The sequence below is a fragment of the Canis lupus genome, chromosome 12 (genome assembly GCF_011100685.1).
Source record: "Canis lupus familiaris isolate Mischka breed German Shepherd chromosome 12, alternate assembly UU_Cfam_GSD_1.0, whole genome shotgun sequence".
Taxonomy (NCBI): Eukaryota; Metazoa; Chordata; class Mammalia; order Carnivora; family Canidae; genus Canis; species Canis lupus.
In genome coordinates this window covers 70254566-70276600 of record NC_049233.1, presented here as the reverse complement: position 1 = coordinate 70276600, position 22035 = coordinate 70254566, and the positions used below count along the sequence as shown (strand labels likewise).

Sequence of the window (22035 nt, the reverse complement as noted above, 5' to 3'; positions counted from 1 at the left end):
TCAGCTGTTCGGGGGCTTAATCCCAGCCCACAACTGGATGTCCAAGGGATTGAAGGAGAACGTTCCCCCTGGCTGGTTTCCAACTGTTTCCTAATGCACTTGAGAAAGTTCCATGTGATTTTTTTTTTTTTTTAATGTAGCACCTGCTCTAACAATCCCCAAGCAACTTTTTTCTTCTCTATTATACTGTACATCTGTTATTTTGCTGACATGGAAGCCGGCATAACAATTAGATTCATTACTTGCCCAATAAATTGATTCCAGCTAAGCTGAAAGACCTCGGTGTACTCTTCCAGCATTTGTCCAATGAGAGGACAAATTTTAATAATCCTGTCTGTAAAGGTTTTTTTCCTGTTAGACCAGTGACATGTCATTCAAATGAGCTTGTTTCATTTCAAGGTGGTGATGAGATGAAATTAGAAAGCCTGAATGATGGGTAAGACAATGAGAGGTGGCTGGGAATCATTTTTACTTCCTCTTAAGCAAAAGCAATTCTGGGAAAGTGCTTTAAAAAAAAAATCCTTAAATTTTCTATCTGCAGAACAATTTTAACAAATGAAGACCTTGATGGGATGACAGTCACTTTTTCCCCCCACTTCTTTCCAGTAACAAAAATAAAGAAGTAGTTTCTTCTCTAGAGCCATTTTTTTTTTCTTACAATGAAAAAATTCCACTTTGTTGTCCTGGGTAGAGTGGGGATGGATAAGGAAGGAAGATAATTTGAAAATACTCTTCCATGTTGAAGTACACATCTTGGTTCAGGCGTAGACACTGTGGAGGCTGGGTGGTGTACAGCGAAGTCTCACTAAATATATCTTCTGAGAGAAAGAAAACAAAGAAACTGATTAAAGGGGCCCTATGGCTGGAGGTGCTAGGCCCTCAAAAGAGATGTTGATAGTAGAGATGAAGAAAGTACTTACCCCGGTGGGAACTTTCAATTGGCAGGATCAACTTAAACACCAAACACAGGCAGCTTATATGGTGTAGACTCTAACTTAGAAATGATTTCTGCCTTAAAAGTTTGCTTTGAAATATTTAAAAAAACTGATGAGGCTTCTTTTTCCTCTAAAATATTGTTATACTTAAATTCTATACAACAAATATAACTGAGAGCCTACTATGTTAAAAAAAAAATGTGCTGGTAAATGCAGGGAATAAAGATGAGTAAGAGATAGTCTTCTTGAGGTATTTATAAACTAACTGCAAAGATAGAGGGACACCTGGGTGGCTCAGGGGTTGAGCGTCTGCCTTCAGCTCAGGTCATGATCCTGGGTCCTGGGATCGAGTCCCACGTCGGGCTCCCTGCATGGAGCCTGCTTCTCCCTCGGCCTGTGTCTCTGCCTCTCTCTGTGTTTTTCATTAACAAATAAATTTTAAAAATCTCAAAAAAAAAAAAAAAGATAAAGGTAGAAAAGAATAGGCCCATGCCCTCTACCTCTATTGCAGGGCAAAGTAAGGTTAAGTCCCACAGTTAACATGTATTTTAAAAAGTATATTGGGGGGATCCTTGGGTGGCTCAGCGGTTTGGCACCTGTCTTTGGCCCAGGGCATGATCCTGGAGTCCTGGGATCGAGTCCTGCATCAAGCTCCCGGCATGGAGCCTGCTTCTCCCTCTGCCTGTGTCTCTGCCTCTCTCTCTCTCTCTCTCTCTCTCTGTGTGTGTCTATCATAAATAAATAAATAAATCATGAATAAATAAATAAATAAATCTTAAAAAAATAAAAATGAAAAGTATCTTGGGCTTTGTAACATAGAAAATGTACCATTTGATGGAGGGTCAGAGAGGATTTTATGGAGAATGTGGTACTTCACATGTTTCCTTGAAGAATGGATAGGTTTCCAACCCATGGAACATGTACTCCAGGTCCAGTTAACACGATGAGTGAAGGCTGGAAAGTCCAAGCTGTGTTCTATTTTCTAACTAATCCAGGGAGATCTAACATATAAATGTAACATTAACGGTACAATTAACATATATATATATATATTTATGCACACACATATATGTATATATGAACTGTAACCTGAAACATCATCATAAATACTGTTTCTCGGTGAAGTAATTTATGAGCTCATCAGTGGAAGGGGAAGATGTTAAAAGGGATGAGTTGTTCTCCAGACTTCTGGGACAACTTCTGGTGTACTTTGCTAATTGTAAGTATGAATATTTGGAAGTTTGAAGTTGGGGAATTATTTACAAAGCTTTGAAATATTCATCTTTCATGAGTTCTTTCGACAAATATCTATCGAACCCCTGAGATCTAAGCCATGTCTAGGCAATGGAGATTCAATGATGAACAAAGCAGCACCCTCACTTGGTCCTGGAGCTAAAGTTCTAAGGGTAAGACGTGATCAACAGATGGTCAGGGAGATGTATGACCTGTCAGATGCTGTTAAGATCGATGGAGAAAAATTAACTAGATAAGGGGAAAAGGGTAATATTTTATACAGGTGGCCAAAGAAGATGGGGGGTGGGGGGGTGGGTGGAGGACAGAAGAAGAAGGCAGGGCATTCACACAGACACTGGAAGGAAGTGAAGAAACAAACCATGCAAAGATTTGGAGGGAGAGCACACCAAGCAACAGGAACAGGAAGTGCAAAGGCCTTGAGGCAAGAGTGTGCGAGTGTGAGAACAACTTGGAGACCTGTAAGGCTTGATTCCAGTGAGCCGGGGGAGGGGGTTAGGGGATTAAGGTTTGAGAATTTGGGGGGTGGGAGTAGGATAAACCTTTAAAGTCACTGTAAGAACTTTGGCTTTTACGTTCACTGCCACGGCGACGTTGGGTGGTTTTAAATTTTTTTTATTTATTTATGATAGTCACAGAGAGAGAGAGAGAGAGAGAGAGGCAGGGACACAGGCAGAGGGAGAAGCAGGCTCCATGCACTGGGAGCCTGATGTGGGATTCGATCCCGGGTCTCCAGGATCGTGCCCTGGGCCAAAGGCAGGAGCCAAACCGCTGCGCCACCCAGGGATCCCCGTTGGGTGGTTTAAACAGACGAGCTCCAGGATCTGAGCTCTGCCTACGCAGGTGCAGATGACTTGGGCCAAGGTGGCAGTGGCGGGGGGGGGGGGGGGGGGGGGGGGTTGGGGAGGAAGTGGGCAGAGGTTGGAATATTTTGAAGGAAGATCCGACAGTATTTGGCAATGAATTAGAAGTGGAGAGTGAGAGACAAAGAGTCAGGAACAACTTGGTGGTTTTCGGTTTGAGCGCCAGGAAGGAAGAAGGAAAGGAAGGGAACGCTAGGGAAGCCATAAATCAGGGCCGCATCCCAATCTCCAAAGCAGGTTCCCAAATCCCCCAGATACTGTGAGAGGCGGCAGTTTTTCTCAAAAGCGTCAGCAGTCAGACCCCCACCTGGCCCCCTTCACGCCACTGCCGCACGGCCCACATCCACATGCCCCAGACCTGGAGTTCTCAAGGAGCCGAAGCAGGGAACACCTGCCTGCAGAGCTTAGCTCATAGGAGAGGAGGGCAGACGCATTTCAAATGTTCAGTTATTTCACACATTGCGGGTTAACAGGCCATAAATTTTTATTTATATGAACTTTATTTTCCAGTGGCAGAAGAGACAGAGAGAGAATAAACAAACGAGCAAGTAAATATATGACGTGTCAGGGGTTACGTGGCCGCTGGAGATCTCTGCTCAGCTCGTCCCATATACTCCAGAATAAGAAAACATTCCTTTTCCACAACTGAATTAACATCTACACCGGTGCTGTCCAATAGATATATAATGTGACCTACATGTATAAGCCACACGTGCATTAAGAAGGAAAAAGAAGCAGGTGGAAGTCAATTTAATAATATATTTTACTTTACCAGACATATCCTAAATATTACCACTTTGACATGTAGTTAAAATAAAATTATGACTTTGCATATTATTTTTCATGCCAAGTGTTCAAAATCCACTGTGTATTTACTACTTCGAGCACATGTGGGCGCCCGGGTGGCTCAGGCGGTTAAGCATCTGCCTTTGGCTCAGGTCATGATCCCGGGGTCCTGGGATCAAGCCCCTCAGAGGGCTCCTTGCTCAGTGGGGAGTCTGCTCCTCCCTCTGCCCTCCCCCCATGATCTCTCTCTCTCTGTGTCTTAAATAAATAAATAAATAAATAAATAAATAAATAAATAAATAACATCTTTAAAAAAATATTTAGAGTGTGTGTTTTATAGTGTATGTTAACTCCGGTAGAGGGTCAATCGTGGCCTACGGCTAGTGGCTGCCATCTTGGACGGCATTTAGATTTAAACAGCACATTGATTTGGGGCCAATTCTTCCACATTTAGAGACTTTAAAGAATGATTCAACCCGTCTTGGATCTGCATGTGCTCTCCTACCCGGGTCTCGTGTATGAAGGAATCTACACGAACAAAGTTTAAGGACCGTATTGTGAGTCAAAGGCATGCTTCGACTGACCGCCCCTGAGAAAAACAACCCAATGGAAACAACACTTTCCCTTCTCCAACTTTTCTACTTTTGGGAATCTGTCTTTCAAACTAGAGAAAGGAGGAGGTCTTACTTTGGGGTGAATGTGTGCGCGTGCACACTTACACGCGTGTGCGTTGGTGGGCGGCCCTGGTGTTTAGTGGAACTCACAATGCCACGGAAGAATCAGTGAATTCCTGGCTGGGACATAGCAGAGCGTAGCCCCCGATTGCCACCCTGGGTGGGGGGAGACCCCCATGCTCACCCGTGATAAATCAAAGCTGCCTGTACATTCCTGGAGTGTCCGGGGACGTAGCCTTCCCAAGGACGTCGAGCCTTGAAGCTCTGCCCCTGTAACCATTAGCTGTAAGAAAGTATTCGTGGGCAAGAATAATTGATTTTTTTGGCACGTGGGATAGTTGAATACAATGGAATTGTTAGCCTTGAAAAACAAACCAAAACACAAAACCAAGCTTGTAACCCTTGGCTTGAGAGGGGAATGTTCCAGTGCAGGATCTAGGCAAGCGGATGGAGGGAGAGGGGAGGGAAACCCGAACGTGAGGAGGTATCCGGAGAGGGCGGCCCCAGGCCGCAGGCCAGCGAGAGGGCCGCAGACAGGGATGCCCTGGGCCTGTCCTCCCGGGGCCTGGCCGTCGCTCTACACCGACCTCGGGAAGTGTCTGGGCCTCTGATTAGGCGGCCACGCGGCTCGGGCAGGGGGCGCAGACGTCAGCGGCCTGGGACGAGCCGTCCACCTGCGGCCTGGGACGAGCCGAGTCCACGACCTGTCGCTTCCGAACGTTGGTTTCAAAAGGTTTTAATTGCACAGATGAAAACCAGATGCATGCTCGGGGGACGAACCAAGCTGGCACCCGGGACCACCGAGAGGCGCGGAGGCCGGCGAGCTGACGCGGGTGGGCAGCTGGGCTGGGGCCTAGGCTGCAGCTCCTCAGGGTGGAGGCCTCCTGGCGACTTAGGGGGCTGCAGCATCCGACGGGGAGAGGGCTGTGGGGGAGAGCTGCTGTGTAAGGGGGTGACGGGACAACGTGAGGCCGGGCGAAGGGCCTTGGGGGAGCGGGGATGCCACCTAAGGCCTGTGCCAGCACAGCCTCCTCCCGCCCCCTGTGTATGTCTCGGTGGCCATCTGTCTTGTGCATTCACAAGGATCACAGAAAGGACCAACTTTCTTTCTTTCTTTCTTTCTTTCTTTCTTTCTTTCTTTCTTTCTTTCTTTCTTTCTTTCTTTCTTTCTTTCTTTCTTTCTTTCTTCTTTCTTCCTTTCTTTCTTCTTTCTTTCTTTCTTTCTTTCTTTCTTTCTTTCTTTCTTTCTTTCTTTCTTTCTTTTCTTCTTTCTTCTTCCTTCTTCTTTCTTTCTTTCTGATTTTATTTATTTATTCATGAGAGACACAGAGAGAGAGAGGCAGAGACCCAGGCAGAGGGAGAAGCAGGCTCCATGCAGGGAGCCCCATGCAGGACTTGATCCCAGGACCCCGGGGTCACGACCTGAGCCCGAGGCTGACACTCAACCGCTGAGCCCCCCAGGGGCCCCCAGAAAGGCCCTTCTAAACCTGCGAGGTGGTGAATGTCAATGATGCTAAGAACAACGTAGAGTGGTTGACTTTTGTAAGAGTGAGAGCCAAAGTAGAGGCTTCGCACAGGTACTGGGCCGTGTGTACTCGACATCCCAGGGAAGTAAGGGGAGAAAGAACAAAAACCTGCGTCACCCTGACCATTTATGTTTCAATTTGTTCACCAGACTTTGGCTGCGGGCGCCCCCAGCCAGATACTGTGCAGGCATCAGCCGCGGGGGCCGGAAGGGCCGCGGAGGAGCTCCCCTGGGAAGCAGGGGCCGGGGTGGGGAGCGGGGCACCCTGAGATCTAAGTCCCTGGCCACACCACCGAAGTGACGATGTGCAAACCACTCACATCAGGAAAATCCAGGGCGCTTTGAAAAAGAAACAGGGGATCCCTTTTCAAAGAAAACAATGCAGTCCAAAATACGTAAACAGAGCTGCTAAGGGAGCAACAACGAGGGCAGTAGTTATTCATCTTTGCTTTACTGCAAAATCTCAACACAAGAGTTTCTTTTGAATCTGGAAGGGTCTCGATGCTCTCACGCATGTGTTCAGAGAGGGTGAGCCACGTGATGGAGAGCCCGGCGGAAGCGGGCCACAGTGCGGGGTCAGGATTTCCCGCTCCGGAATCCTCAGGCAGCCAGGAAGAGAAACGGGCTTCTGGAAAGACAGGTGAGCCTGGCAATGTGCAAAAGCAAAACTTCTATCAAATTTCAGTCATTTGTTCTTCACTGAAACGTCACTGTCAGATTGGTTACCTGTAGGCAGGAGGATATGTTTAGGTCAAGCTGGAGGAATTTTGGGGAAAAAAAAAAAAATTATGATGCACGCAATTAAAGTTTCCTGTACTTTCAAATATACAGCCTCTCTTCTAGAATTATTCGTGTATTTAATAACCTCTCACGTATGGCAGCCGATATTTTTCAGCTGGAATTTGAATCAGTTTCTCTGATTTTAAGCTACTGTCTTCTGCCCTGTGCCACTCCCTCATTTGTGAAGACACATGGTCTATCAGATCTCAGGACGCTGCACCGAGCTGGAACGGACGGTCCATGTGGTCAAGTAGGAAAAGGCTCACAATGAAAGGAGGAAACATCCTGGTCTCATCCCTACTTTACCACTATACCACTTAAAAAAAAAAAAAAGTTATACTTCTTTTTTAACTAAAATAGAGCCTGGGATTTGATGATTTCTAATGATCTGAAACAGTTTCAAGATCCTGGGAGGTGACCGTTTCAGATGCTATTTTGAGGCGACCGTGAATTACTCAGTATTTATATCTGAGCGTAGGGTTCGTTCTCTCCCCGAAAGGTTCCCGAGGAAAAATCCAAATCATAATGGACAAATAGTAACAGAGGTGGAGCTTTCGTTTCCTTTTTTTTTTTTTTTTTTTTTTAATTTTGTCTTTCTTGGCATTCTGTGTGATTTCTCGAGTCCATCCTGATTTCTTTGAAGCTGTGTTTATTGTTCTTGCTGCCACGGAACTCTTATCATGAACCCTATTATTATTTCGCTGGGGAAAAAAAAAAAGAAGTTTATTGCACACCTGTACGCCTTCTACAACCTCTCTGCTGAGGCTCTAGCAGATCTTAGCACATTTTCCAAGGCTCTTGAAGGCTCCAAGCCTTGATCCGTGCTGTTCCTTTTCCTGGTTATTCTCTACGACCTTTTCCAGCCTTTAAAAACTGGGCTCAAATATCACTTCCTCTGCAAAGCCTGCCAGAGAACTTCCATTTTTGCATTCATCACATTGCACTGTAATTGTTTGTTTACACATCTGTTTCCTCAACTGGACTCAGGGCTCCCTGAGGTCGGAAATCTTCTCTTGTTCAACTTTGCAGCTTCCTGTCGGCGGCAGGGAAGTCCAGAGGCAGAAAGGTGGCCCACCCTAAGCAAGTATGTGACCCTTCAGCAAAAGAGTTTTCCTGCCTTCACATTTGCCCCTCTTCTCGCTCCCTTGCTGTTATTTATCTTATCTACTTGTAATTCCTGTTATCTGACAGCATTATTTACTTTGTAACCCCAGCTGAAAAAAAATGTTAAACGAGGTAGAGGCTTTAATGAGAAAAGAATTCGTCTCTGTATTCCTAGGGCTTGACTTAGCAGTGTCCTTGGAGGATCATACTCAGATACTAAATAAATGTATACTTAAGAAGTGATGTGACACTCGCAGCGTTTGACCGTTACCACGGCCTTAGCCCCTGTCCTACGCAGTTTCGATCTATTTACTCATTTCATTTTCCCATCCCGGGAGTAGAAACTGTTATTTTTTCCCAGGATATATGTAAGAAAACTGAGGCTCAGGATGTTTAACTCACTGGCACAGATCACACAGTTGGCGAGAAGCAAAGTCGGTATTCAAACAAAGGTGATAGGACAGGAAAAAGCTAATTTATTTTGCACTTGGCTCATCCTCGGGATTTCGTGAATCAAAGTGATATGTGCTGATTTAACACTGAAGGAGCATGGATCACATATACCAGTTGATGTGCGGTGTTTTCCTCCTTTACAATCTACATTTTAAGGGAGTTTGGGCGAACATCAGCCAGGGGCTGCTATGCTTTGCACATCTCTGGGAATATTGATAGCCGGAGGCTCAGAACTGAGCAGCTTGTGGGTCTGTCTCCTACGATACCTGTGCCCAAAGCAGCATCTCAAAGCCCTGGAGGATGCAAAAAAAGTATGGATTTAGCAAATTGCGTAATCCTCATTTTGACGTGGGTCGTGCCATAAAGAAGAGATTTTCTCTGTGATTTCTAAACTGACCGACTGAAGCTTTTCAAGGACCCCAAGTTCCAGATCTTTGGGCAGAGTGGGCCTTGTTGTGGAGAAAAGGCAAGAAGAAGGTTTCCTTCCCCTTCCTCGTCCCCCAGGTCAGCTTCCTTAAGGAGTTCTTACTGTTCACAGTCTCATAATTCTTGCCTCCACGTCTAAATCTCCACACCTATTTCAAGTCATTATCACCAGATTGGCTCGGTGCCTCCGTTTCTTCCTCCGTAAAATGAGGATAATGGTAGTAACCGCCCCCCCCCAAGGGAGAAACAGGGGGCACAGGCTGAAACAGGAGATGCGCAGGGGCTGGAGGGAAGCCTAAGGAAGATAGGATGAGTTGGAGACACCAGTGGAAAAGCTCAAGAGATAAATATGAGTAAACGAGGTGATGGGTGGGGGAAAGCTGGGCCTCTTCGAGTAGGGTTCCTGACCTAAAGAAGAACAAGGTTGGGCTGATTCCAAAGCCCTACACTTGCTCAAGCCAAAAACAGAGAATGTAGGTCCTGTTCTGATGCAAGTGGAGGACGCCCAGGGGCCTGCTGGGGTAGGCTGGGGGAAGGAAGAGCTGGCCATAATCCCCATTCTTGGCCAACCACCAGACTGTGTCACTGCTACTGCAGACATTCTGAATGTGCCCTAGTACAATGACATGATTGTACTACACGTTTGAATCATTCGTTGGATATTTTCCTATGATGATCATAAATTCTAACCTGTGCATTTGTGCATCGAATATTATACCCAGGAGAGTGATGGTTGGCCACACTATCCTGGATAAAAGAGCAGAATGAGCCTGAGTCACTCTTAGGAGGGGCAGTGTTGGCTAATTTGTCACCATCCTGATGAGATTTTCCCTGCAGTAAAATTGCAGTTTACTAGGAGGGACCTCGAGAGGGTTAGATAATCCCTTTCTTGGCTTCTCAACCAACCCTAGACAGATAAGGAGATTAAAGCTCAGGTAGTGATTTGAGGCCCTGAGTAATGGAGATGTTTCCATCTCCAGCTTCGTTTGCCATTAGTTGACCCGTTGACTGTAGACAAATCTCTGTTAAAATACTAGAATGCTTTTTTTGGACTGCAATGAATTTTAAAGACCTATAATCTCCTATCCCTGCTTTGTAAACAGTGAAGGGCATGAACAGATGGCTTGGTTGTTTCTTCAGTGAAAGGGATTTTCTAAGTGACCGTCTTCAGGCGAAGCTGACTGAGTTTGAAGACAAAACCAACTGCACCATTCACCTCATTGGCATCTACTCAGAACGGAGGATTGTCACTGCACGTGACAGATAGACGGGGACAGCCTCAGGGCAGACACGGTGTACTGTGGCTGCATTTGAGATGGGTGGGAAAGCCCAGTGGACCAAAATGACCTTGGATATACACAGCCCCCAGAAATTCATCCTTCTTAATGAGCTAAGCTTTTCAAATAGAACCGTCTCTAGGAGTGCTGACACGCGGTAGCTCTATCAACCCCTCGCACCTTCGTGTGACTGTGTTGGAAGAGACAACAAGAACCAACTGTTTTGAGGAAAGGACAGCCACAGTGGGGAGATGATGCAAACGCTCTGTCCTCCCCAAGGGCATCTCAAAAAGGACCTTATTATTTCAGGGAAGAGAAAGCGAGATGGAGAGGAAAAGGATACTGGAGGACAATAATGGCAAAATCGGGTTATTTTGCTAGTTCCTAAAGATAAAATAGGACTGCGGAGCTGGACAGAAGAGAAACACCTTGTCAATATATATTTATGTTTAGTTTCTCTTTTTTCTTTTGTCTTCTTCTTCTTGGGGGACCGAAGTCCGTATTTTCTAAGGAAAATCCCAGAATCCCAAGTGACCAAAAGCTCTGCTTTGGCTGAAAACATGCATAAAGATACTTAGGAGCTCTATCTACTAAGAACACAAACATTTGTTGGGGCATCTTTCTACAAAAAAGACGGGGAAATTTTCTTGATTTTGAATAGAGATCCTTAAAAACAGCTTTATGGAAATATAAGTCCATACACTGTACCCATTTAAAGTATATTTGGGTTTTGGTATGCCCTATTATTAATTTTTAAAAATTTTGGCCAGTTGCACATGACATAATATTTGCCATTTTAACCACTTTAAAATATACACTGAGCAGAGAGTTTTAAAATTATTATTATTTTTTACAGAAGAATTTTGTGACTTAACTCGTGCTCATAATACGAATCTGAAAATAAAATAAAGCTGCGAAATATATATGTATAAAAAAATCAGTTGAAAAGACTCACTGAAATGGACTCTTGTGTAAATGAGCAGCAAATCATTAACTGGTCTTTAGAGACTCCCGTCAGCAGCCAGGAGCCCCAGTGAGATCCTCTGGTTGCTCCTCCCAAGTACCTGCTCTGGAAAAGTCTATAACATCAACAGGTATATCGGGAAAGGTCGGAACCAAAGTGGCCCTGCAATGTTGTTGGTCCTGCCCTCCAGGGGCTTTCGGTCCAGGGAGAAAGAGTGGTTCACTGACTGGAGCACGAGGTAGGCGCCAACAAATCCTAGCACCCAGCTACCAATAAAGTACAATTTACTTTATTTACTATTTAAATATCTTTCTTTTTTTTTTTTTTTTTTTTTTACAATTTAAATGTCTTGACAACTGTCTGAACTTTTGTCCCAGACAGACTGATAATACAGTTAAAAACAGGCTAAATAAGGTAAAAAGATAGGCAGCAGGAAAATCTTTTTTTAAAGCTTATTTTGTCACCTGTGACACTTCGCACTGTAGTAGCTGCCGAGGTAGGAGGCCTTCAGGGTTCCTTGGTAGGTTTGAGAAAACCGTGCTTGCTCCACCCCCAGAGCAAACACACGGCCCTCCAGTCACTATTGTAATGAGTCTGTTTGCTCTGGACTCTTGAGGCAGAGTCTACAGGGTTGCTAACAGGGGCCAACCTCACTTGAGGGCTGTGCGGCTCTCTAGGAGAGATGTCAATTGTTGCTTTGCAAACCACGTCAATGTCTGGACACAATGGCAGTGGGCCGTCAGTATGGACACAGGGTGAATCGTGTAACTCAGGGAAGGGAAAGGTATTTGCAAAAGCAAACCTTCCAGGATTTGAACAAAGCTGCAAGTACAGCTTCTGTTTCCTTCATCCTTCACGTCAGCAAAGTACATGATGACCAAGGAACGTATACATCCTTTTTAGTCACCCGAACCTGTGGACAATGTTCTAAACTGTCCTTTTTTATTTTTTTTATTTTTAAAGTTTCTATTTACTATTTGACAGAGAGAAAGAGAGGGAGAGAGAACAGCAGAAGCAGTGAAGAGGGGGGCCCGCTGAGCAGGAAACCCAACGCGGGCCCCCCACCAAGATCATGACCTGAGCTGAAGGCAGACGCTTACCCCACTGAGCCACCCGGGGGCCCCTAAATTGCCCTTTTTTAGAAAGACACTGTTTGCCTCTATCTTTAAAATAGATAGTGCATAGATGCTGTAGCATAAATGCTATTCTAAACTGTGTTACTTGTACAAATACTTTCAAAATGATTTTTGCTGCCAAAAGTAAAGTAAAACAGTGATTTCTGTGGGGTGGGGGTGGAGAGGTGGGCAAGTGGGGGTGATGTTGTGCAATCATGGATTTAGAAGCCAGGGATGGAAAAGAAATAATCAATGCAGGATGGATATTAGGTGTTAAACTTAGGCCAGCAGGACCTAAGCACCAGCGTTTTCTGCAATGTGGTCTTCAGACCATGGGCTTCAAACTCTCTTCACAAAACAAGCAGAGAAACAAACAAAGAAACAAATAAACAAATCCCACCCAAGACCACTGGAAGTCAGCCTGGTGGGAAGAGACTGCACTTACCTGCATTTTAAAAATCAGCTTTCTATCATTCAGCCCTGGATGGAAATCGTTCTGGTCTTTTCTGATTGTAAAGGATGTGTTGCAGCAACCACAGCTCCTGGCAGCCAAGGTTCCCCGGGGACTGTCCCTGGCCCAGCTGGCACAGTGGGGACTCCTAGCCTTCTGTGTTCCGTGCACCCCACTGGGAGCCTGGTAGGTCGAAGGAGCCTTTTTTTAGGACACTTATAAAGGAATAAATAAAACACATAGGATTACTGAGAAAATAAATGACACTGCCCTGCAGTCATCAAAGAAAAAATGTCCTAGCTGTCCTCTTAAATGAACACACGAAATAACACTACTTAGCGGTAGCCGCAGTAATGATCAAACTTCCAAAGCGGTGATGAGCGTAAATGAAATTTTGATGTCTTCGACAATCAATATGCCTAAGATTCTGTTCATGGTTTCTGTTTCTAGTATTGGTATTGCTACTATGACTGGTTTATTTCCACGCGAAATAGAAGGAAATGCTAAATGTCAGTTAAAAGTCAGCAAAAATAAGGGGTGACTTTTCTCCTTATCTGATCCCAGGAGCTCCCTGAATTCTAACCCTCAATTTGTATACAGCTGAATTCAAATCCCAGCTAAGAAAAGATATTTCTTTTCTAGAAAGAGGTAGAAGTAGTCACAGGAAAACTTCTCTTGCTTCCCCGTTAAAATATGTCACTCCTAAGAAATGTCTTCGTAATGAATTATTTTTTAATTAATTAATTAATTAATTAATTATTTTTTATGAACCCTTGTGTTGAGGGCTGCCTTTCAATAGATCGCAGCGAGGGAGCTGCTCTGCTACATACAAAACCCCAACCCAGAAGCAGGTCGTCTACGAATGCTTTAGCACCAGGTTCCCCATGAACGTGCGTTGCATGACGGGCTTCCTAATGAATTAGAGGGAAAAATCTACCAACAGCACATGGTAGGGCAGCAGACACAAAAAGGTGCTGTTTTTTATTTGCCTTGGAATTGTGTTGGGTGCTCAGCTTCTTACAGACCTCTCACCTGCTGCCCACCTTACAGACAGGTGTTACATGGGAAATTTGGACACCCTGGACCACTTTTCCTCTTGATGTTCATTGTCAAGATCCCTGGAACAAGCTAAAGCCTCTATAGCTTCCCACACAGAGTTGGGGAGGATGAAACAAGATTGCTCACGTTACGCTAGTAGAAGCTTTGTCCTCGGCCCTGCTGCTGAGGCGTCCGAAATAGGAGTGTGAGCATCAACCATACATGTGTGGACTTTGAAGGCCTCCCCCTTGGCTCCATCATATCAGGATTCACACCAAAGAGGCTCAGCTGTTGGTGCCTCACCACGTGACGGTGAACGGGGCGCTGAGAGCCCAGAGGATCCATCTTGTAGAAGAGACCTCAGTCTGCCTCACTCAACCCCCATCATGGTGCACTGTTGCCGAGTAAATGTGGTCCCTCAGTGTGTCCCCTGCTGTTCCAGGAGAAGGGACCGTCAACGGCCTCCTGATGATGGAGTTGTTCACCTGGGGAGGTGAAGGCACACGCACGGAATTGAGCATCAGGGATGCTGAGACTCTGTGACAGCGCTTTCTCCATCTGCCTCCAGTTCCTCAGCTGGAGTCAAGAGAGCCCTATCAGGCTGTCTTTTACGTAGTGGTTGTATTAGTTTGCTAGGGCTGCTGCAACAACGAGCCACACACCGGGCCCCTTAAGCCACGGAAATTTATTTCCTCGCAGTTTGGGGAGTTGGAAGTGTGCAATCAAGGTGTCAGCAGGCAAGGGAGCATTCCAGGCCTCTCTCCGTGGCTTGCAGATGGCTGTCTTCTCCCTGTGTGTCTTCTGTCCTCCGCCCTCTATGCATGACTCTGTGCTCAAACTTTCCCTCTTTCTGAGGACCCCAGTCATGCTGGCGTAGGGCTCACCCCAGTGACCTCACTCTCACTCAGTTACCTCTATAAGACCTTATCTCCCTATAAGGCCACATTCCAAGGTACTGAGTGTTAGGACTTCAACAGATGGATATTGGGAGAGGGCTGAGGGTCCATAATTCAGCCCCATAACAGCCATCTTTCCGATCTTAGCTATTAGATAAGCGGTCAGCTCTCCTAGACCTGTAGCGGTAGATTCGGAGACTCTTCCAGAGGACAGAGCCTGGGCACTGGTGACTGAGGCACCCGGAGGACAGCCGCTCTCTCTGTCCTTGGCAGCTCTCTGTGGTGGCCTCGGGAGACTCATGCCTCACTCCCAGGAAAGAGGCTAGGGAGAGGTGGCCTTCTCCTTTGGGAAATCAAAGAGCAGCCAGGACTACAGCAGCTAGCGATGCCAAAGGCAAACGCAGAGACTTTCTTCCCTGTGACAAATCCAGTAACAGCTCGATTCAGACTCTTAGTGCTGGGGGAGAGGCAGATGGCTAATGAGCAGGGTCCCAGCCCAGGAGAGGACCAGAATCCCACCTGAGCCACGGCCCTTCAGCCCCGCCTTGAGCCCACACAGCTAAGAGCCTCTTCAGGGGAGCGTCATCATGGAGCCCACACCGGCCTTCACATGCTAACCCTGGATTTTAGCAGTAAATTGCTGGGTGTTCTCATGGTGTGTTATTTACTCTACGACACTTTATCTGGGTTTATAAACCATGGACTTGGTTTTCCTGCCAACTTCAGTGTGGAGTAATTGAAATTAAAAAGAAAGAAGCCAAGTGCCAAAATCGACAAGTCTCATCGATAGAACAAAAGGACAAAAAGCAGCTGAATTTCTAAAATAAAATAGATTCTATCTAATGTAAAACAATTGTAAAAGAGTTTTTAAAAGAATCCTGGTGAGGAAATGGCTTTCAATCACCAAAGAATTTTGTACCATTGATAGGATATAATCATAAAATTTTATGGTGATTTCGATTTCATTAACGTTTCCTTGTTTATTTACCACATCTCAGATAAGCCACACCTATGAAATCTGGACAATTAAAAATTATCTGAAATTTTATTATGCTACCATGAGATAAAAGCAGTTCTAAATCGATCCCAGCTGTGAATTTTCAACTTCAAAACTTTTACATCGAAATCTGTCTGAAACTGAGTCAAGTGTGCCATTTTTTCCTCTGCAAGTAAAGTCCTGTTACTGTTCCCATGACATGCTTCCTTAACTCACTTCTTTTTCTAAACTGAGTTCAGTGATTTTGTTCTCACTCAGCCTCTATGCAATCTGAACTTTAGCTTATTTATTTCATTTATAAGTTTCTGCCCTTGTGTTGGCTTTGGGGAGTATTTTTCGTTTATTCTCCAAGCTTTGCTTTTTTTTATTACTCAAGGGACGGGTAGCTATAATTTACACGTCCCGTAGACTCTTTTTCACAGCGTTCTAATATTAATCTCTCAAATCTTCTGTAACCCTGCTTTGCTTGTGAGCCACTCTAGTTCTTGTCCAACCTCGATGCGAAATCGTAAGCTCCTCAGGGTAGTGATCTTGTGTCTTGGTGTTTTGTAATGTGTTCTAGACACTTCTTACCAGACTCTGAGTAATCATAATACACAAATTGGTGTAATTAGATTATGGATCTGTTAATGACGGTATATCTTGCAGATAACATTCTACAGCTAGGTTAGGGTGTGATCCAGCAGCACAGAGAGCCAGACGTGGGTAAAATGATTAAGCAAAGGAAAAGTCGGAAATAAATTTTTTACAAGTGTAAAGGAAAGCAAACCTCTTGCAATGTGGCTATTTGTCCCCAAAAGAAGTCAAAGGTGGACTGTCAGGCTCAGGAGAAGACTTGTACTTTAAAAAGTGTGCCAAATAGGCTAAATAGGAAAATACAAAAGTCTGTGACTACTCATTCTGGGCTTGCTGGAAATCTGAAAAGAAAAACTCTTCCTCAGGTACAGAAAATCAATGAATATTTGAAAAGCATGCTGGTAACGTACTGTCTCCCTTGGCAACTGATCTGATTAGTCTGTGACCCAACTGAACTTTTTTCTTTTTTCTATATTTGTTACAGCTCTAATCGCCACGTCTCCTAGATGCTTGGACAGTGACACGATAGAAACGGAAAATTGGAGACACTCCCTCTCTAGCATCAGATCACTTCTGGTCACTTCCTCATGGGCATTATTAAATCAACTGAACAGCTATCTTTAAAATCCCCATTAGGTTTCCGGGGAAACAATATTTATAGATACTGAGAGCCACCTTCTCCATTCTTTTTCAAAAACAAAATAAGATAAATCAATAGGAAATTTTCCAAAATTGGGAAAAATAATACAGAGTTAAGGATTTTTTTTTTTAATTGTGTTTATAAGACTAAGAAAGCCCTTCCCACGGAACCCTGGTTACTGCTATTGCCACAGTGGCTATTGCCACTGTCACCCTCTGGGAATGTAGTGTGGAGTGGAGGGTCTTTGTCACATCCCATTGTCCCTAGAGAGTGAGTATAAGGGGCTGTCCAGACACGGGGCTGGGATGCTATGGCAAAGACAGCGAGGGGCATCCCACTTCGCTGAATCAGGGTCCTGAATCTTAGTGTCTCCTGGAGCTGTCGTGCCCAGGAGGAATTAAAGGGGTGCAGCACGGGGTCCCGTGAGGACAAGGCTGTCATCTGTGTTGACTCAGGCAGCAGAAGAGTTAGCGACTCCTCACGCTACACCATGACCTCCAGCATAGGAAAGCTTGCAGTCTCTGCCAAGGTCTCAGAATCATCCTTCTGGAGGAGCCAACAGGCACGAGAGGACATAAAGGTGACAAAATGAAGAATGCTAACTTTTCAGCCTTCCTGGCAAGCTTTCTGAGGTGACAGGGTTGGATGGGGTTCACCAAGCGAGTCTGGCAAACCTACGTGCTACTGGAACCATAGCAGCTTTAGGCCACTTTTTAAAGTCATTTAAAAGAAAGTAAAATTAATGTAGGGTGTTATGAATGGAGGGTTTGTATTCCCCCAAACTGACATGTTGAAATCCTCATCTCTAACAGAATAGCGTTAGGAGGTGGGGGCCTTTGGGAGGTGGTTAGGTCACGAGAGCAGAACCCCCTGAGTGGAATTAGCACCCCGTATAAGAAGAGAGCTTGCTTCCTTCCTCTGCTAGCTGTCACGGGAGGCTACATCCGTGGACATAGCCATCTGCAAGTCGCAGCGGGCTCTCCCCAGATATCCCATCTTCTGGTGCCTTGACCTTGGACATCCCAGGCTGAAGAACTGTTAAGAAATAAATACATGTTGTTTAAACCACCAGGTCTCTGGTATTTTTTGTTATAGCAGCCTCAGTGGACTAAGACACAGGTAATGCCCAGAACCCTGTGGGAAAGTATTCAGTTGTATTTTTTAGTTTGTTCAAGAAAGGATAAGAAACTAGTTCTTGTTGAAGTAATAAATTAAAAAAAAAAAAGACACAAAAAACTAGCTCAATATCTTTGAGGACAAAATGAACATGATTTAGTATTAAAATTGGAATAAAGACTAAAATGAGGAAAATCCTAATTTAATATCTTTCCTGTTTATTGTCTGTGTATGAAACCTACTTATCATCTAAAAAGGTTTTTCATGAATTAATTGGAAAATCTATCTTCTGAAAACATTACATGGTATTGATTGTTCTGTCTTTGTTTCTGACTCTGTGTGTATATGGTGTAATATATATAAATATAAATATACACCACACACACATATATACACACACTATATATATATATATATATAAATTAAAAAAAGATATATATATATAAATTAAAAAGATATATATATATATTGGCTATATATATAATGGCAGAGCTCATAGTATGCATATATTTAACAACTTAATGTCAGGAATACCAGGCAAATGGAATTGTTCTTCCTAACTATAATCAGGCTTTGTCCACTTAACATCAAATATTACCAACTTAAAATTTTTTCTTGCCAGCTTTATGGTTGTTTGTCACGTAATTCATTTCTTACAAATCAAGCTGCAAAACTCTGTGTTACTCTTTGTTCTTAAAGTGAAATCTAAGCAAATGTAGTTTAAAAATCTCAGTCATAAAATTGAGATTAAAGCCACTGATCTCAGGCGACCAAATAGAAATGATTAAAATTAGAGATATTTCAAGATGTGTTACCAACAACAGTTTTAAGACAAAGCTGTTGGGCAGCCCCGGGAGGCTCAGCGGTTTAGCGCTGCCTTCAGCCCAGGGCATGATCCTGGAGTTCCGGGTTTGAGTCCCACATCGGGCTCCCTGCATGGAGCCTGCTTCTCCCTCTGCCTGTGTCTCTGCCTCTCTCTCTCTCTCTCTGTGTCTCTCACGAATAAATAAATAAAAATCTTAAAAAATAAAAAAAGACAAAGCTGTCACAATTTCTAGAGTTCGATTTTTGAACAAGATATTTTCAAGTATTTCAATATTATTTTATCCTCCATAATTTAAGGAGGCCTTAGTAGATAAGACTGTTATCCTTATTTGTAAACCTATTAGAAATTTTTGTGGTTAAAAGGTAAGCTTTTTTGCATTTTGTTATAAAGCAGTCCCTTCGTAGATGTTTATAAAGGAACCAAAGCGATACTATTTGTCACGCAACTTTATTTTCTTCGTATGTGCCGAGTGTTAGATTGGGCTGAGTTTAGGAAACTCAAAGCTTCAGAGATCCAAATAGCACAGGAGGTGAAGTATTAAAGTAATACTTATTTGCAGAATCGTCACCTGTGACCTAAGGGAAAAGGTAGTTGTTTATGTACATGAACGTAGACGTACATACACATGTAATTGTATATACTTTCTTTTTTCTATAACCAGCATTTCTTTTTCATTCTCTACACACATGTTGTGGACTTGATCACACATTTATTCCCTGGGATTCCATGGAGTATAAAGCATATAAGAGTTGGGGAGGAAGAATTTGGGGCTGATATTTGGTAATGGGTTCTTTGGATAAATTCATTAGGTCTGACATACTTAGAGTTCCTTAGTTGTGTAGAACCAGCAACTCATTACTCATTACTCTTAAGATTAATAGCAAGACCTTATTGAGGGGTCAAGATGCTGAACATCTATGCTTCCCCGGAGAGTTCAGCAGGCAGCCTTCCCTGACTAGGCTCGCCCCCTGGAAATAATTCCTTCTTTTTCACCCCCTCAGCACTTATGGTTTTAAGTTGGATTTCACTTTTTTTTTTTCCTACATAACCATTTTCCCACCATCGCATATGGGTTTGTTCCTGTCACTTCCATCCAAACTATTATTTTCAAGATTATAAGCCACCAACATTCTTGTCACCAAATCCAACAAACACTGTCCATCAGTATCTTGTCTGTCCCCAAGTTGTCAATGCTGTTGATCACTCACCCAATCCCCGGGCTCCCGAGTTACCGTTCAGTGCTTGTTTACTTCGTCACCTCACATTTGTCTTTCCTCCATCCTTCCATGTTGGGTTGCCTCTCAAACCTGCTCTTCATTCGGAATTTGCTGTCTTGGTGCCCAGGACCCATCCACCCATGGTGGTAAGGAGGGTACAATATTGTCTGATGGGTAAGGCAATTGGACGCACCTACCTCTAAAACTTCTTTGCCACTTTGTGTGTCTTGTGAAAATTACATCTCTAACTCTCTATTTTTCATCTGAGGTTGAGGTAATAATATATCTACGTCACAGTGTTACTATGAGGATTCAGTAAGTTCATGGACATGTCCAACTAGCACAACGTCTGGCATATAGAAAATATTTAATAAGTATAAGGCTTTTCTACATTTTTTCCTAATTGCCTTAGCTAGAAGCTTGGAGTCATCTTAGACCCTTTTCTATATAATTAAATTCCCTGATACAGCTATTCACGAAGTGCTATTGATTCAACCTTCTAAAATTTTCTAAAAAGCATTACCTCCATCTATGCTCATGGCTCCATCATATACTGCCTGGATCCCAATTTCCCCGATCCACTCACAGCTAAATAGAGTTCTCAGAATATAAAACTAATCTTGACGGAACCCAATTTAAATCCTTCAGTGGCTCCCTGCCAAGTTCACAGTCAGGTCTGCCTCCATAATGTGGTGGGGAGAGTGCTTCCTGGTCAGGCTCTCCACTATCTATTCACAGTTAACTCCTACTACTCCCCACTACAAATCACGCTTGGATTTTCTGGAAAGTTTCTTACTTTCTATATCTTCCCACGTATGGTTCTCACTCCTTAGTCTCTTCTCATTCTCCTCCTCTGATTCATCTGATTAACCCTTAGACTTCCTTCAAAGTCAGCTCGGGCATTACTTCCTCCAGGAAGGTGTCCTGAGGAGCCAGCCTGGATTAACTGCCTTTTTCTCCTCTGCGCTTCCCATCACCATTTGCATATCATGGCCATAGCATGGGTTACACCATTTTTTCTCATTTATTTAACTGCCCAGCTTCCCTACCAGACTGAAAGCTTCTGGGAACATGTTATATCTCCTGGATATAATATATGCCTATACATACTATGTCTTAACAGGTATATGTTGAATAAATTGAATGTTGAGTAATTCCTTATCATGTAATGAATGTTGAGTAAATGAATGAATGGATGAATAGATGGATTAATGAATGACCTGAAGTTTTCAGAATTGGGCACACTGGAATGCATTCGGTTCTTTTCACAGGTGGTTTCCATATCTATATCTACCTTTCTCTACTGTCTAACTTTTGCCTTCCTTTCCTCAGGTAAGTGCCCAGACTTTAAGTTCCTTTAGCACCCCCATAGACGTATTTACATTAACGATTGCCAGCACGTTCCTCACAAAGGATTTAAGGAAATTAATGTCAGTGTCACTTCTCATTAAAGTTCAGAGACTAGACTCATCAGGGAGCTCTAGGGTCATGGCCTTGTCTGATTTACTGTGTGTTGAATATTGTTATTAAGCCTGTTTACGGATGACGAAATCTGCTTAGAGAGGTGAAGCGACTTGCTCAAGCTTATGGATGTGCACAGTGGCAAAACTAAGATTTAATTTCCAAAAGCCATACTATTCTACACCCCATCTGAGAGCCAAAAATAAAGAATCACATTGTATTCATTTCAATTTTTATTCATGTAACTGCTGAACCTAAATTAATGATATTCTAATTTTCTGGTATTTGGCTGATATATGCAGTTGTCATTAGATATTTTAGGCTAACGTTATTATTTCCTTTAACAATGGCAGACCGATATGAACCACTTGCTTCCTTCTTGTGTACGATTAGTGAGGAGAAAGAAAAGAAGTGGATCACAAAGATTTTCTCATTTTGTTGGTTTATAGCCCATTTCATATTAATATCCACAATAATAAGTGAAGTATATAATATTATTTCTGAGACAGTTGTGTTTGAGAATTGTAATTGACAACAGAAGACCTAAATATATATATTGAGATAAAATTTTCACCAGAGTTGATGGCAGTTCTTCACTGACAAATCATTTCCTTCCTTCCTTCCTTCCTTCCTTCCTTCCTTCCTTCCTTCCTTCCTTCCTTCC

General features: G+C 43.6%; 2 long non-coding RNA genes across 3 annotated transcripts; one reads left to right on the top strand and one right to left on the bottom strand.

Annotated features, from left to right (window-relative positions):
• Nucleotides 1–553: 553 nt before the first annotated feature.
• On the bottom strand, nt 554–20373 carry LOC119874317. 2 transcript variants are annotated; one of them, XR_005367501.1, is made up of 4 exons: nt 19902–20373; nt 17639–17786; nt 12599–12819; nt 554–818 (listed from the first exon to the last, which is right to left on the bottom strand). It is a non-coding gene; the product is annotated as an uncharacterized LOC119874317 (long non-coding RNA). The 2 variants fall into 2 exon arrangements; XR_005367500.1 differs by lacking the exon at nt 554–818 and adding an exon at nt 6394–6760.
• On the top strand, nt 2560–3893 carry LOC119874318. The gene is made up of 2 exons (XR_005367502.1): nt 2560–2647; nt 3560–3893. It is a non-coding gene; the product is annotated as an uncharacterized LOC119874318 (long non-coding RNA).
• Nucleotides 20374–22035: the final 1662 nt, after the last annotated feature.